The sequence below is a fragment of the Lissotriton vulgaris genome, chromosome 5 (assembly GCF_964263255.1).
Source record: "Lissotriton vulgaris chromosome 5, aLisVul1.2, whole genome shotgun sequence".
Classification (NCBI taxonomy): domain Eukaryota; kingdom Metazoa; phylum Chordata; class Amphibia; order Caudata; family Salamandridae; genus Lissotriton; species Lissotriton vulgaris.
The window spans coordinates 1,998,507,303-1,998,523,763 of NC_141693.1; the positions used below are offsets into that span (position 1 = coordinate 1,998,507,303).

Here is a 16,461-nt window from a genome sequence, read left to right on the forward strand (position 1 = left end):
CTCATTGTGGTGAGAGCGGTGTCTGCAAATCCTCCAAGGCAGGGTGACCTGAGTGCGCCCCACTGTGCAGCATGAGGCTTCTTTGGGCTGGGCTTGTTCCACCTTGCATCAGGTGTGGGGTGTCCCTTTGTCCTTCCTGTTGTCATTGAGACCCGTTGTGGTGAGAGGGGCTTGTGCCTACCCTCAGTGCACGCATCCCAGCTGCACTCCCTTCTGTACCCGGCACCGCCCTTTGGATGTGCTCATTGCACCGTGACCAGGTATGGTGGCTCCTGTCCTCACTTTCATAATATTGAAATCAGTTGTGATGAGGGTGGTGTCTGTCTCCATTTAAGGTATTCATAGTGCACTCTGCCCAGCAGCATACACCTGCAGGGAGCAGGGTTTATGTGCCTGGACCAGATGGGTGTCCCTTATTCCGTCTATCTTGTCTTTGAATCCTCTAGTATGAGTGTGGTGTCCGTCTGTCCTCTAGTATTGCCTCTGTGTGCTCCACCCAGCAGGCTTCAGCTGCCTAGGGCTGGACTCTGCACGCCCTCCCTTTGGCATGCTTCTTTTCTTTACTTTATGCACATCTTGTCCTGAAGAAGACCTGCTGCGCAGCCTCAGCAGGGCGCTGAAACGTCTCACTGAGAGAGACCGAACCCCACGCGGCCTGTGCTGCCTAGAGCACCGTGGACAGTGCAGCGAGGTACATTCTCCTTCTCTGCCCACACCCATTTGTTGAGAGCCTGTGGGTAAAGCGGGTGGCACAGTATGGTGAACTCATTCACTCATTTATGAGTGACTGCGGATAAAGCACCAGTGAACCCTCCACTCTGGACTCTTGACTCCTTCTCTGGGGCGCTCATTTGTGAGTGACCACAAGTGGTATCAGCGGTGCCCCTTAGTGGACTTGTGCTCCTCCTCTGAGGACACTCATCTGGCAGTGCGCCGAGAGCGCTTTCAGCTCTTCCAGCTTAAGAGTGGCCTTGGCTTACTAGGGCCCCACACTTACTCGGGTCCCGTGGTTACTCGGGTCCCGTGGTTACTCGGGTCCCGTGGTTACTCGGGTCCCGTGGTTACTCGGGTCCCGTGGTTACTCGGGTCCCGTGGTTACTCGGGTCCCGTGGTTACTCGGGTCCCCTTGTTACCCGGGTCCCCTTGTTACCCGGGTCCCCTTGTTACTCGGGTCCCCTGGTTACTCGGGTCCCCTGGTTACTCGGGTCCCCTGGTTACTCGGGTCCCCTGGTTACTCGGGTCCCCTGGTTACTCGGGTCCCCTGGTTACTCGGGTCCCCTGGTTACTCGGGTCCCCTGGTTACTCGGGTCCCCTGGTTACTCGGGTCCCCTGGTTACTCGGGTCCCACGGTTACTCGGGTCCCACGGTTACTCGGGTCCCACGGTTACTCGGGTCCCACGGTTACTCCGGCCCCATGGTTTCTCTGGCCTACTCGGGCCCCAGGCCTACTCTGGCCCCAGGCCTACTCGGGCCCCAGGGTTACTCGGACCCCAGGGTTACTCGGGCCCCAGGGTTACTCGGGCCCCAGGGTTACTCGGGCCCCAGGGTTACTCGGGCCCCACTGTTACTGGGGCCCCACCGTTACTCGGGCCCCACCGTTACTCGGGCCCCACCCGTTACTCGGGCCCCACCGTTACTCGGGCCCCACCGTTACTCGGGCCTCACCGTTACTCGGGCTCCTCTGTTACTCGGGCTCCATGGTTACCCGGGTAGCACGGTTATCCGGGTGTCACGGTTATTCGGACTTCACGGTTACTCAGCCTTCACGGTTACACGAGCTCCACAGTTACTCAGCCCCGCGGTTACTCGAGCTCCACAGGTACTCTGGCTCCATGGTTACTCGAGCCCAACGGTTACTTGGGCTCTGAAGTTACACGTGCCCCACGGTTACTCGTGCCCCACGGTTTCTTGGGCTTACTCGGGCCCCAGGCTTTCTCGGGCCCCAGGGTTTCTCGGGCCCCAGGGTTACTCAGGCCCCACCGTTATTCGGCCCCACCGTTGCTCGGGCTCCATGGTTACCCGGGTATCACGGTTACCCGGGTGTCACGGTTACTCAGACTTCACGGTTACTCAGCCTCCACGGTCACACGAGCTCCACTTTACTTCACGGTTACTCAGCCTCAACGGTTACACGAGCTCCACGGTTACACAAGCTCCACGGTTACACGAGCTCTGAGGTTACTCGGGCTCCATGGTTACTCGGGCTCCACGATTACTCGGGCTCCACGATTACTCGGGCTCCACGATTACTCGGGCTCCACGGGTACTCGGGCCCCAGGGTTACTCGGGCTCCACCGTTACTCGGGCTCCACCGTTACTCGGGCTCCACAGTTACTCTGGCTCCACGGTTACCCAGGTGTCACGGTTGCTCAGGCTTCACGGTTACTCAGCTTCCACGATTACACAGCCTCCACAGTTACACAAGCTCCACTGTTACTCAAGCTCCACTGTTACTCGAGCTCCACAGTTACTCGAGCTCCACGGTTACTCTGGCTCCACAGTTACTCGGGCTCCACGGTTACTCTGGCTCCACGGTTACTCTGGCTCCACGGTTACTCTGGCTCCACGGTTACTCTGGCTCCACGGTTACTCGGGCCCCACGGTTACTCGGGCCCCACGGTTACTCTGGCTCCACGGTTACTCTGGCTCCACGGTTACTCTGGCTCCACGGTTACTCTGGCCCCACGGTTACTCTGGCCCCACGGTTACTCTGGCCCCACGGTTACTCTGGCCCCACGGTTACTCTGGCCCCACGGTTACTCGGGCGGTTACTCTGGCCCCACGGTTACTCGGGCTCCACGGTTACTCGGGCTCCACGGTTGCTCGGGCTCCACGGTTACTCGGGCTCCACGGTTACTCGGGCTCCACGATTACTCGGGCTCCACGATTACTCGGGCTCCACGGGTACTCGGGCCCCAGGGTTACTCGGGCTCCACCGTTACTCGGGCTCCACCGTTACTCTGGCTCCACGGTTACCCAGGTGTCACGGTTACTCAGGCTTCACGGTTACTCAGCTTCCACAGTTACACAAGCTCCACTGTTACTCGAGCTCCACAGTTACTCGAGCTCCACGGTTACTCGGGCTCCACAGTTACTCGGGCTCCACAGGTACTCGGGCTCCACCGTTACTCTGGCTCCACGGTTACCCAGGTGTCACGGTTACTCAGGCTTCACGGTTACACAGCCTCCACAGTTACACAAGCTCCACTGTTACTCGAGCTCCACAGTTACTCGAGCTCCACGGTTACTCGGGCTCCTCAGTTACTCGGGCTCCACAGGTACTCGGGCTCCACGGTTACTCTGGCTCCACGGTTACTCTGGCTCCACGGTTACTCTGGCTCCACGGTTACTCTGGCTCCACGGTTACTCTGGCTCCACGGTTACTCGGGCTCCACAGTTACTCGGGCTCCACAGGTACTCGGGCTCCACGGTTACTCGGGCTCCACGGTTACTCTGGCTCCACGGTTACTCGGGCTCCACAGTTACTCGGGCTCCACAGGTACTCGGGCTCCACGGTTACTCTGGCTCCACGGTTACTCTGGCTCCACGGTTACTCTGGCTCCACGGTTACTCTGGCTCCACGGTTACTCTGGCTCCACGGTTACTCTGGCTCCACGGTTACTCTGGCTCCACGGTTACTCTGGCTCCACGGTTACTCGGGCTCCACGGTTACTCTGGCTCCACGGTTACTCTGGCCCCACGGTTACTCTGGCCCCACGGTTACTCTGGCCCCACGGTTACTCTGGCCCCACGGTTACTCTGGCCCCACGGTTACTCTGGCCCCACGGTTTCTCGGGCTCCACGGTTACTCGGGCTCCACGGTTACTCGGGCTCCACGGTTACTCGGGCTCCACGGTTACTCGGGCTCCACGGTTACTCTGGCTCCACGGTTACTCTGGCTCCACGGTTACTCGGGCTCCACGGTTACTCTGGCTCCACGGTTACTCTGGCTCCACGGTTACTCTGGCCCCACGGTTACTCTGGCCCCACGGTTACTCTGGCCCCACGGTTACTCTGGCCCCACGGTTACTCTGGCCCCACGGTTACTCTGGCCCCACGGTTACTCTGGCCCCACGGTTACTCTGGCCCCACGGTTACTCTGGCTCCACGGTTACTCTGGCCCCACGGTTACTCTGGCCCCACGGTTACTCTGGCCCCACGGTTACTCTGGCCCCACGGTTACTCTGGCCCCACGGTTACTCGGGCCCCACGGTTACTCGGGCCCCACGGTTACTCTGGCCCCACGGTTACTCGGGCTCCACGGTTACTCGGGCTCCACGGTTACTCGGGCTCCACGGTTACTCGGGCTCCACGGTTACTCGGGCTCCACGGTTACTCGGGCTCCACGGTTACTCGGGCTCCACGGTTACTCGGGCTCCACGGTTACTCGGGCTCCACGGTTACTCTGGCTCCACAGTCACTGGATCGCCGCAGTCACTCGATCGCCGCAGTTACTCGATCCCCACAGTTACTTGAGCATCACAAACTCCACAGTTACTCGAAATCCCAGTCTGTAGAAAACTGGCTTACCTAGCGAGGCAAATTCTCAAACCATCGTGCAAAAGTAGCTTCTAGTCGTGCAGGACCGAAATGTGGTCCACAGCAGAGAATGTGGCCTAAGTGCCTTGAGCCAACACAATACTTGCATTAAAAAAAACCTTCAGTAAAGCTTCCAGACTAATTTTAGTAAAATCTACATATATTTTATGAATAATATCAGGCCAAAGTCTGTCTTTGCAAAGTTGTAGCGTTTCAAAGTGACAGTTCCATTCTGCACGGACGAGCAATGAAAGTTCCCCCGGAGCCCTCACAGCGCCCACTGGGAGTCACTGGAGTCACACCAGTTACACAGCACGACTTCCAGCTCCAGGCAGGCCTGGCGAGCTGGGTGAGAGTCAGTTGCCTTGTGCAGCCAGACACAGTTCACAGCTTTCAATGTTCAGAGTTGCTGTAGGGGTGTCTGTGGCTTGCATCTCCACGGCAAACAGAATCTCTCTGGTCTTTCAGAGTCTGCCTAAGCCTGTGGGCAGTGCCCCCCTCTTCTCCTCAGCTCCCAGCCCACTCCTGGATGTTGAATGAATGAATGAATAACATTTCCAGACACCAGTTCGCAACTGGTGTCTGGCCATTTGACCTTTGCCACTCACTCTCCGGTTCCAAATGTAAATCTTCTCCAGGTCCAGCGCCAGACCAGTTACTACCGTTCAACGGGTCCGGTTCACAGAGTGTGTCCTGCTTCGTTCTTGGGTGCCCCAAAAATGCCTCTGCAGGGTTTTGAGCCTTTGATAGAAGGACATGTCTTAGTAGGGTGGATCACACTCCCACCCACAGTTCTGCAGACTCGGTCCATTTCCAAGTCCTCCATCTGCCATTCAAGTTCGTGGTTCTGGGTGTCCTCGCTCCATAGAATGGTTCTGTCGGGTAGAACATGAGCAATTTAGTGATGCTTTTAATGCAATTGGGAAAGCAAGCTCTCTAACAAACAAAGATCTAGCGCCTAGCACTTAATGAAAGGGACGTGAGATCTTAGAGTTGGCTGATATTAGGCATTTATATCAGAATTACTTCATTCAATGATACATATCTTGCATAGGTAGACTGTCAGGATCGAGTGACATTTGTGCATGGTGTTTAGGTGGTGAAGAATATTTACAGTGAAAACATTTTCCCATAGTCCCATCCGTCAACTGCATGAAGTCTGACTTCGTGCAGTTGACGGATAGGACTACATACCATCTTGTTAATGTTAATGTTATGGGTGTCTTGTATAGCGGTCGGCTACTCCAAGGAGTGTCCCGGCGCTTTCTAACCCACAACAGACTACAGAGGGCAGGCAAAAAAAGGAGAGAAAGGGCTTGTTATCCTGACTGTTCCAGCACACGGATAATATGGCCATTATGCCCAACAGGCTCAGGCTGAGGTTTCCGGCCTTCGAAACAGGACTGTCTCGCAACCTTAACACCCCGCCACAACAACCCCCACACTCCTGTCCGGAGGAAGACCCGCCGTGACCACCCATTGGGGCACCATCGGGTCGAAACGTTGATGCTTGTCCTAGGTCCATTACCACCAGGATTCCAAACTAGGAAGAATAGGAATCTTTGGATACAAATTAGCATCTGGCCAATCAAAGCACCTGTATATATATGTGTATATATGAAAATGTTTTCACTGTAAATATTCTTCACCACCTAAACACCATGCACAAATGTCACTCAATTGCACCTTAACAATGATCCTGACAGTCTACCTATGCAAGATATGTATCATTGAATGAAGTAATTCTGATATAAATACCTAATATCATCCAACTCTTTGATCTCGCGTCCCATTGATTAAGTGCTAGGCGCTAGATCTTTGTTAGAGAGCTTGCTTTTCCAATTGCATTAAAAGCATCACTAAATTGCTCATGTTCTACCCGACAGAACCATTCTTTGCTTAACCATTTATTACCCAGGTTCTGAGGGACACAGGGTTACACCTTTTTTCTTAAATTGTCCTCCCTCCATAGTCAGAGGTGCACTGTGCTTTGTCCCTTCGTTCCTTCCAAGTCTGAGCTCTATGTGCTGCCAGGCCTTGTGCCCCCCCTCTGCTACACAGCAGGGGGTGGACACTAGCCACATTATTGTCTCCAACTCAGGCAGTCTGTGACTTACAGTTGAAACTCAGTGAAGGGAGTGTTCCCAAAGCTCTCGAAAGGGGGCGCCGGTAACGCTTGAAATGTGGGCTTCCCTTTGCTTCACCCACTCACCTTTGCTCCTCACACTGAATACCGATGCTGGTCTCCCCTAAACTGGTTGAGACCTCTGGTCTATGGCTTCAGTGGGGGACGAGCTCAGCAGAACGAATCCCCACTCCTGTGTCCACCTTTACCGGGACTTTGAGGGTTCCCTGCTGTTGTACTTGGCCCTTCTGGCAGGTTCACCCCTGAACTTTTTGCCCTTTTAATATTACATCATTGTAGTGATTTTTGGTCTTTGCGCACATTAGCACTGTGGCGCAGTGTAAAGTGCGTGCGCTCTCTGAATGCGTGTGTGAGAAAAGCCTGCCCTCCCATAGGAATTCATGGGGAATATGTGTGTCCATGGTAGTTCCTGATGTGTGGGGAGTGCAGGTGCAGTTTGGTATGTGCGGACTCGTGTGATTAAATGCTGCACGATGATGTGTGCGGCGTTATTGTGTCTAGTGTGGAAGTGCCACTTCTAGAAGTTGGCCTGTCTGTGCAGTGAATGTGCTGGCTTGTGATTGGCTGGGGCTGGCTGGTGTGCCAGGCTCCTGGAGTCAGGATGGGTCTGCCCCGGTGGTGAATGGGAGATCTGCATGTTGATGGCTGGGGAGGAGTGCACCTGGAACCTGAAAAGGGCTGGGCTTTCCCCCAACAATGCTGGCTCCGCCCCCTGTGGTGTGTCTGATGTCCCTGACCCATCCTGTGAATAGAGAGAGGGGCTGAGCAAAACAAAGTGCTCAGGAACCAGTTGTATCTGGATCGCCCCTTGCCTGCACCTTTAGACAAAGGAATTGTGTGTATAAAAAGAGGCTGTGACCTCTTGTAAAATGTTCTTGTTTTTCCTGACTAGAAACTACCAGGGGCCTGCTGCTGCTGGGGCCCATGGGAAGGCTTGCCTCCCAGGGCCCTGCCCAGCCCCTCCATGCCCTGGAGGACTTCTTTTGGACCCTCTTGCCCTCTCACCTATGACGACCTTGAAGAGACTCTGGGGGGCTGCCCAGCACCTTGGGTGTGCTGGCCTTCATTTTCTCATGCCCCTAGCTCTCCCTGCGTTTTTTCCCTCTCTGGGAGCGCTTTACTTTGGCTCTGCACCGCTGAGCTGCTCTCGGTCCTGAGGGAATCCGCGGTGCAGGGATTCCCCCGAATTCGCCCAGCGCGGGTGCCCACCCCGCTTATTTTGAGGTGTTAATGGCAGAAGCCCACCGTGCATGAGGTGCGTGCATTAATATGGCTAACTACGGGTGCCCACCCCGTTTCTGCTTTTATTTTTAAAATCGAAGGTACCCACCCCTCATTTGGCACCAAGAGAATCACCGCCGTTGCCCGAGCCGCAATAAAATGGCCGCCGCGTCCCGCCTGGTTGTGGGTAGAGCTGCCGGACGGGAGTCCCAAGTGTGCCCGGAAGAAGAGAGAGGAGGGCCCCAGAGAAGGAGAAGAAAAAGTCCTCCCGTGGCCAGGGGGTCCCGTGAGCTGTGGAGAGCCACGGGCCGCCAGTGGGGAGGAGAAGCCTTGGTCCCGCCTTTCTGGTCTCCCGTGTGGAGAGGGAGACCGGAGTTGTTCCCCGCTCGCATGCTGGCCGCCCCCGCCGCGACCACAGTAGGAGTGTGGCGGCCTGTTTCGGGGCTCCCCTGTGCTGTGGGAGCCCTGCGGTGTCCAGAGAAGTCCAATGCCCCGCACCGCAGGAGAAATGCTGCTGGTCCTACAGCACAGGAGGAAGAGACCGGCCCCGAAGACAGCTGACTGTTGAGTGGTGCCCCGGGTGTAGTGTTGTGGAGGGGGGGGGCGCGTTGGGGCACATTGCCGGTGCCCGCCCCCGACCCTCCTGCCGGTGCGATGTCTAGAGCCTGAGAGGCTCCACAGGTGCGGGGGCATTTATAGTGGTAGAGCGGCCTCGGTTTGCAGCGGGCCGCTCCCACAGCGTTTAGTAACATTTGCATAGAGCCTGTCAAAGCTCCACCTGCACGGGGCATTTTGGTTATTTAGAGCCTGTCGAGGCTCCAACGACCACGGGGGCATTGTTGTAATTGGAGCCCATGAGGCCCCAGTATCCCCAGAGCATAGAGGGCTCCAGCAGTTGGCGCACAGTTCTTTATATAGCGCCAGAGTGCTCCCAGGCACACTGTGTGCGGAGCCTAGAGGGCTCCCACGTTTTTGCGCCATATGGATGTCCAGAGCCTAGAGGGCTCCAACAGTTGGCGCAGTTTTGTCCTAGGGCCAGTGAGGGCCCTGTCGCAGTTATGCGCATTCCCAGCTGCCCAGCAATTAGTTAGTGGGCAGCTGCACCATTTAGGTTTTCCTTTCTAGGACATGTACTTTGGACTCAGGAGTGAGTCGCACTCCTTCTCCCCTACTCTGGCCTTCCCCATCTGCGCAGCACTTAGTGCGGGCTGCAGCGTTTAGGCCCCTTGCTATTATCCCCAGCTGCCCAGCAAGTAGTGGGCAGCTGCTACATTTAGGTTTTGGCGCAGTGGCGCAACCTGGACTTTGATGTGAGTTATGTGCTAAATGGGATTTTTGCGCTAAATGTGATTTATGTTCTATTATGATTCAAGCGCTAATGCTTTGGGTTTTAGGACATGTACTGTGTGTAGTATGTTTTGCGGGACCTGTGTCCTGATACCTCTGAATGTGTTTTTAGGCATCATGTGTCTTCCCTACCCCTCTGAATGTGTTTTTATGCATCACGTGTAAAGCTTCTGACTTATACCCCTAAATGTATTTTTATGCTTCGGTGGTTGTGTTTCCTAGTATAGTTATGGTAGTGAGTTCATGGTTCCCTGCGTGATATTTTCCTAAGTTGGTTAGGGTTGCGTAGGTGGGACTTACCTTTTACCAGTGGTTACTGGTTGTGTGCTTCATTTTCTATTTGGTGTTACAATTGCTATGTTCTAAGTCCTATGTTCTAAAAGTGCTATTTCTAGCAAGTGCTTATTCCTGACATTGGTCCATGTGGCCCTGTCCTGTGCACATAATCCCTTGTAAATATTGCCCGTGCCAGTTGGCACAATGTACATCCTGTGATTATGATTCTGAGGTGTTCTGATAATACAATGGCTATTTTTATATAACATTGTTTTGAGTTCCTTTTGTGGGGGGGCCTGGGATGTTGTTGCTGGTGGGTGCGCGCGAAAATGCTTTACACATCGCCTCTGAGATAAGCCTGACTGCTCGTGCCAAGCTACCAAGAGGGTTAGCAGGGGTTATCTTGGCGGGTGACTTCCTTGCCCTGACTTAGAATGGTGGTTTCTGCCTGGCTTTGGCGCAAGCCTCAGCCAACCAGAAATTCCCATTTCTAACACCTACCGAAGAGGCTAGCTGTGTCCATCCATCCCTCTCACCCCCTTGCCTCGAGGCTCAGTCATTCTTTCTTCCTTTCTCCTTAGTATGCAGCCCTGAGTGAAGTCCTACAAAGAGAACCAGTCCTCCTGCAGCTCCCTCATGCAAAGATCAGGCTGGTTGCGCGCCTGTGGCTGAGAATATGAATACAGACCATTTTTATGCATTGACAAGCACTCAAGTGCAAGTGTCTAAGTGCTGAGGGCACAGGCTGGTGCGTGACAGCCCTGGATGCTGCTCTCCAAATGTTATATGGGCACTTCACTCTCTGCTGTTCTTCCTAGGTTAACAAAGCAAACACAAGGAGATGACGGGCGGAGCGCTGAAACTTTTCAGACACTCACCACCAGTCACAGATCTGGGTTGAATCCATCATCGTTCTTTCGCTCACTTCTTCCCCAGTTCAGACCCAGCTATATGCAAATCAGGCTTGACCATGTGCCTCATGGGAGCAGTTCAGCCCGAACTGCCAAGCGAGGTCTTCCCTGAACCAGAAACAAGCATCCTGGGACTGGTTTTGGGGTAACACCCCTCATCAGCCAGGCTAGCATGAATCCAATGGGAAAGTGAGCAAGGGACCCACTTCTGGGCATACCTTGCCAACTTAGGGCGAACAAAGCAAACTCAAGGTGATGATGAACGGAGCGCTGAAACTTTTCAGACACTTGCCCCCAGTCACAGATCTGGGTTGAATCCATCATCGTTCTTTAGCTCACCTCGCCACCTCAGTCTGGCTGATGAGGGGTGTTACCCCGAAACCGGTCCTCGGAGGCTTGTTTCTGGTTGAGGGAAGATCTGGCATGGCAGTTTGGGCTGGACTGGTCCCATGAGGCACAGGGTCAGACTGATTTGCATAAAGCTGGATCTGAACTGAGGTGGCAGAGTGAACTAAAGAACGATGATGGATTCAACCCAGATCGCTGACTGGGGTTGAGTGTCTGAAAAGTTTCAGCGCTCCGTCCATCATCTCCTTGTGTTTGCTTTGTTCTTCCTAGTCTGGCACCCTCCCCAGGAGCCGAGGGCACAGGCTGGTGTCTGCCAACCCTGGATGTAGCTCTCCAACTGTTATATGGGCACATCACCCTCCGCTGTTCTTCCTGGGCTGGTACCCTTCCTAGGGGCGGAGGGCACAGGCTGGTGGGTGCCAGCCCTGGGTGTAGCTCTGTAAATGTTACTTGGACCCTTCACTCTCTGCTGTTCTTCCTAGGCTGGCACCCTCTGCAGGAGCCGAGGGCACAGGCTGGTGGGTGCCAGCCTTGGATATAGCTCTATAAAGGCTCCGTGGACTCTTCACTCTCTGCTGTTCTTCCTAGGATGGCACCCTCTGCAGGAGCCGAGGGCACAGGCTGGTGGGTGCCAGCCCTGCCCAGACCTCGGACGCCGAGAGCCTGGATCGGAGGCAGCGCCGGCGGGCAGCGGCTGGCCTCCAGGCCCTTCCAGGGTTTCCAGGCTAATCTCATTAGGATCTTTTAGTGCATTTTATATATGTTTTTCTGGGCGGGCGGCTGCACCGAGAGAGGAACTGACCAAGTAACCCGAAGGTAACCAATTAAAGATCGCGGAATAATCCCGCCTAATTGCTGATTACCGGGAGCTAATGGCTGCAGCGGTACTTACCGTCCTGGGTACGGCCCTGCCGGCTCCACCGAGGGAGCGCTGCGCTGCACTGCATTGATTGCCTTCATTTGAAAAGCTGATATTCTAAATTGCATTTAAATGATGGCCGGAGGCCTGCGGGTTTGTGCTCACTCTTCTCTGCCCGGTGCTGGCCGGAGCAGGCTGGCTGCACGGTTCTCTCTCCGCGTCTGAGGAGCAGCGGTCGGCGGGCCCTTTGAGACCGGGCCGGTCAGGGGAGGGTACCCTCTGCCCTAAGCTGGCACTGCCTCTTTTTACAGGTAGTGCCAGTCTGCGGTGCAGACATCTACGTGGCCCCATTTCCCTCTTACCAGGCACTAGACCGGTCGGAGAGAGTGCCAGACTGTGGAGCAGACATCTACATCGTCCCCTGCCCTCTAACCAGGCACTAGGCTTTTCTGAGAGAGTACCGGTGTGTGGCTGAGACATCTACATGGTTCCCTGCCCTCTAACCAGGCACTAGGCTTGCCTTTGATAGTGCCAGTCTACGGGGTAGACTACTAAGTGACCCTTTGATCTCTAACCAGGCACTAGGCCTGTCTGAGATAGTACCAGAGTGCAAAACTGACCTCTGTGTGGCCCCTTGCCCTTTGTTCTTTACCCAGACTCTAGGCTTGTCTTAGTGCCAGTCTCCAGGTCCCTTGCCCTCTCACCAGGCACCAGGCTTGTCTGAGATAGAGCCGCTCCTAGTGTGATGACCTTGGTGCTACAGTGTAATAGTGTTATCTTGTGAGGGAGGCATCTCACAAAAAGTGAAGGACTGGTCTCACACACCACCTGCTGTCATGCCTCATCATTGACCAGTCCTCGGCCTCTAAAAACTTAGAGGGCGGGCATATGCCTGTAGACTGGGATGCACTTCTAAAGGTAAGTGGGGGCCCTTACAAAGAGTGTGGTTAAAATGCCATTACAGATGTCATACTCATTTTAATGTAACTGGCCTCTGTATGGTGTTTAAAATCAATGGTCGGTGTGTTGGGGATTCTATTGTCCCCCCACCGTACTATAAGTGGTCAACATGTTTCTGCCTGCTGACCCCAAGCGGTCCGTGGCATTCATCAGGACCTGTACTGCATAAACGGGCTCCGCCCTTACCGTGCTTTGCTGGTGAGAGTTCCACTTGGTGGTGTGAACACTTTCACACGCCACTGTGTTTGCGACTATAGTTTACGCTCTACCTGCTGGGGCCTACTAGGCCGATAGGAGAGTGAGGAGGGTCAAGCGTGTAAATGGGGAGAACTCCCGCCTCTACACCTACATCCCATCTCCTGGCTTCCTCGTCACCAGCGAGGAAGTGAGGAGATCGGATGTAGGTGTAGAGGTGGAAGTTCCCCCCATTCACACACTTGACCAAAGGGGTCTACCCTCCTCACTCTCCTATGGGGCTAGTAGGCCCCATCAGGTAGGGCGTTAACTATAGTCGCAAACACGGTGTCGTGTGAAAGTGTTCACCCCATCAAGTGGAACCCTCACCAGCAAAGCACGGTAAGGGCGGAGCCCGTTTATGCAGTATAGGTCCTGATGAATGCCGCGGACCGCTTGGAGCTAGCAGGCAGAAACATGTTGACCACTTAAAATATTGTTGGGGGTTCAATAGAATCCCCAACACACCGACCATTGATTTTAAAACCATACAGAGGCCAGTTACATTAAAATAAGTATGAAATCTGTTGGCATTTTAACCACACTCTTTTTTTGTAAGGGCCCCCACTTACCTTTAGAAGTGCATCCCTGTCTTCTGGTGTATGCCCGCTCTCTATCAAACCAAGTTTTTAGAGGCCGAAGACTGGTGAATGATGAAGCATGACACCAGGTGGTGTGTGAGACCAGTCTTTCACTTTTTGTGAGATTCCTGCACTCACAAGTTAACACTATTACACTGTAGCACTTAGGTCATCTTTCTAGGAGCGGCTCTTTTGTGATAAACATTATAGTTTGGATGCTGCTTACTCCTAGCACCCCATGCCTCTAGTTCCCTTCCCCAGGTCTTCCCTGAGGTACTGTGGTTAAACGCTTTTGTCTTAGATAGTGCCAGTCTGCAGTGCAGACATCTGCGTGCCCCCTTGCCCTCTCACCAGGCACAAAGCTTGTCTGAGATAGTGCCAGTCTGCCGTGTAGACACCCACATGGCTTTGGTCACTAACCAGGCACTAGGCTTGTGTGAGATAGTATGAGTCTGCGGTGATCATCTACGTGGCCCCTGCCCTCTCACCAGGCACTGGGCTTGTCTGAGATAGTGCCAGTCTACGGTTCAATCATCTATGTGGCCCGTGCCCTCTCACCTGGCACTAGCCTTATCTGAAAAGAGAGTGCCAGTCTGTGATGCATTCATCTTCGTGGCCCCTTGCCCTCTAACCAGTCACCAGGCTTGTCTGAAATCGAGCCATTCCGGGCAATATGTCCCAATTATTGAAGTGTACACCATACGAAGTGAGGGACAAGGAGGAAGTGTTGCGCGCGTGGGGCCCAGCGGGTGCTGATTGGGGAAAATGAGAAGAAAGACAATTTTTTTTTTAAGTAGCCACTGATGCATTAGCAGGGTTGATCATTTAGCGGGCCAATTCTTGCTCAGAACTGTGCAAAGCCCACTGTCCCCCAGTGCTTGTGATGCTCCTGTGCTGTGCAAAGCCCACTGTCCACCAGAGCTTGTGATGCTCCTGAGCTGTGCAAAGCTCACTGTCCATCAGTGCTTGTGATGTAAAAAAAATGTAAATCCAGTACTTGTATAGCGCACGAATCACCCCCGAAGGGGTATCTCGGAGCTGGGGGCCGTTGGGAAGATTAAGCGAGCTATTGCCCAGAGTCGCATGGTGCTGGGCAGACCCCTGTCGCTGGAGCCGGGGATCGAACCGTGATCCCCAGCGTCAGTCGCCTGGCCGCTGCGCCACACATCTGCTCTATGATGTGCCTGTGATGCTCCTGGGCTGACTGTGCTGTGCTGTGCAAAGCCCACTGTCCATCAGAGCTTGTGATGCTCCTGGGCTGACTGTGCTGTGCAAAACCCACTGTCCACAAGTGCTTGTGATGCTCCAGGGCTGACTGTGCTGTGCAAATCCCACTGTCCATCAGAGCTTGGGATGCTCCTGAGCTGATTGTGCTGTGCAAAGCCCACTGTCCCCCAGTGCTTGTGATGCTCCTGGGCTGACGGTGCTGTGCAAAGCCCACTGTCCATCAGAGCTTGGGATGCTCCTGAGCTGATTGTGCTGTGCAAAGCCCACTGTCCCCCAGTGCTTGTGATGCTCCTGGGCTGACTGTGCTGTGCAAAGTCCACTGTCCATCAGAGCTTATGATGCTCATGAGCTGATTGTGCTGTGCAAAGCCCACTGTCCCCCAGTGCTTGTGATGCTCCTGGGCTGACTGTGCTGTGCAAAGACCACTGTCCATCAGAGCTTGTGATGCTCCTGGGCTGATTGTGCTGTGCAGAGCCCCCTGTCCGTCAGTGTTTGTGATGCTCCTGTGCTGTGCAAAGCCCACTGTCCATCAGTGCTTGTGATGCTCCTGGGCTGACTGTGCTGTGCTGTGCAAAGCCCACTGTCCATCAGTGCTTGTGATGCTCCAGGGCTGACTGTGCTGTGCAAAGACCACTGTCCATCAGAGCTTGTGATGCTCATGAGCTGATTGTGCTGTGCAAAGCCCACTGTCCCCCAGTGCTTGTGATGCTCCTGGGCTGACTGTGCTGTGCAAAGACCACTGTCCATCAGAGCTTGTGATGCTCCTGGGCTGATTGTGCTGTGCAGAGCCCCCTGTCCGTCAGTGTTTGTGATGCTCCTGTGCTGTGCAAAGCCCACTGTCCATCAGTGCTTGTGATGCTCCTGGGCTGACTGTGCTGTGCTGTGCAAAGCCCACTGTCCATCAGTGCTTGTGATGCTCCAGGGCTGACTGTGCTGTGCAAAGACCACTGTCCATCAGAGCTTGTGATGCTCATGAGCTGATTGTGCTGTGCAAAGCCCACTGTCCCCCAGTGCTTGTGATGCTCCTGGGCTGACTGTGCTGTGCTGTGCAAAGCCCACTGTCCATCAGTGCTTGTGATGCTCCTGGCACGACTGTGCTGTGGAATGCCCACTGTCCATCAGTGCTTGTGATGCTCCTGGGCTGACTGTGCTGTGCAAAGCCCACTGTCCATCAGTGCTTGTGATGCTCCTGGCACGACTGTGCTGTGGAATGCCCACTGTCCATCAGTGCTTGTGATGCTCCTGGGCTGACTGTGCTGTGCTGTGCAAAGCCCACTGTCCATCAGTGCTTGTGATGCTCCTGGCACGACTGTGCTGTGGAATGCCCACTGTCCATCAGTGCTTGTGATGCTCCTGGCACGACTGTGCTGTGGAATGCCCACTGTCCATCAGTGCTTGTGATGCTCCTGGACTGGCTGTGCTGTGCAAAGCCCACTGTCCATCAGTGCTTGTGATGCTCATGTGCAAAGCCCACTGTCCCCCAGTGATTGTTTTTTTTAAAATATATTTTTCTTTTTCTTTCATTACACATTGTTTCACATATTTTATACATACATTTCAGGTTTGTCAGTTGATTAATTTTAAATTAATACTTAACCACATCTGTTTTGATGAAACATCTCCACCTATACAATACACAGGAATAATACCAAAGAATAATACAAAAATACTTTTACATTGCTCTATATCGACCTGGGCTTTTGATTTACAAGTGTGTCTGTGTGTGTGTCTTTCCTAGTCCATAATCAGAACAAATAAATAACTATAATACCATGGTCTCTTTCCATTTCACAATTGGCTCCCACATTTTTA

At 54.1% G+C, this 16,461-nt stretch overlaps 1 protein-coding gene across 1 annotated transcript in view; it reads left to right on the top strand.

Annotated features, from left to right (window-relative positions):
- MED27 (mediator complex subunit 27) overlaps window positions 1–16,461 on the top strand; it is a 939,037-nt gene that overhangs the window by 427,317 nt on the left and 495,259 nt on the right. The gene's annotated exons all lie outside the window — the stretch shown is intronic.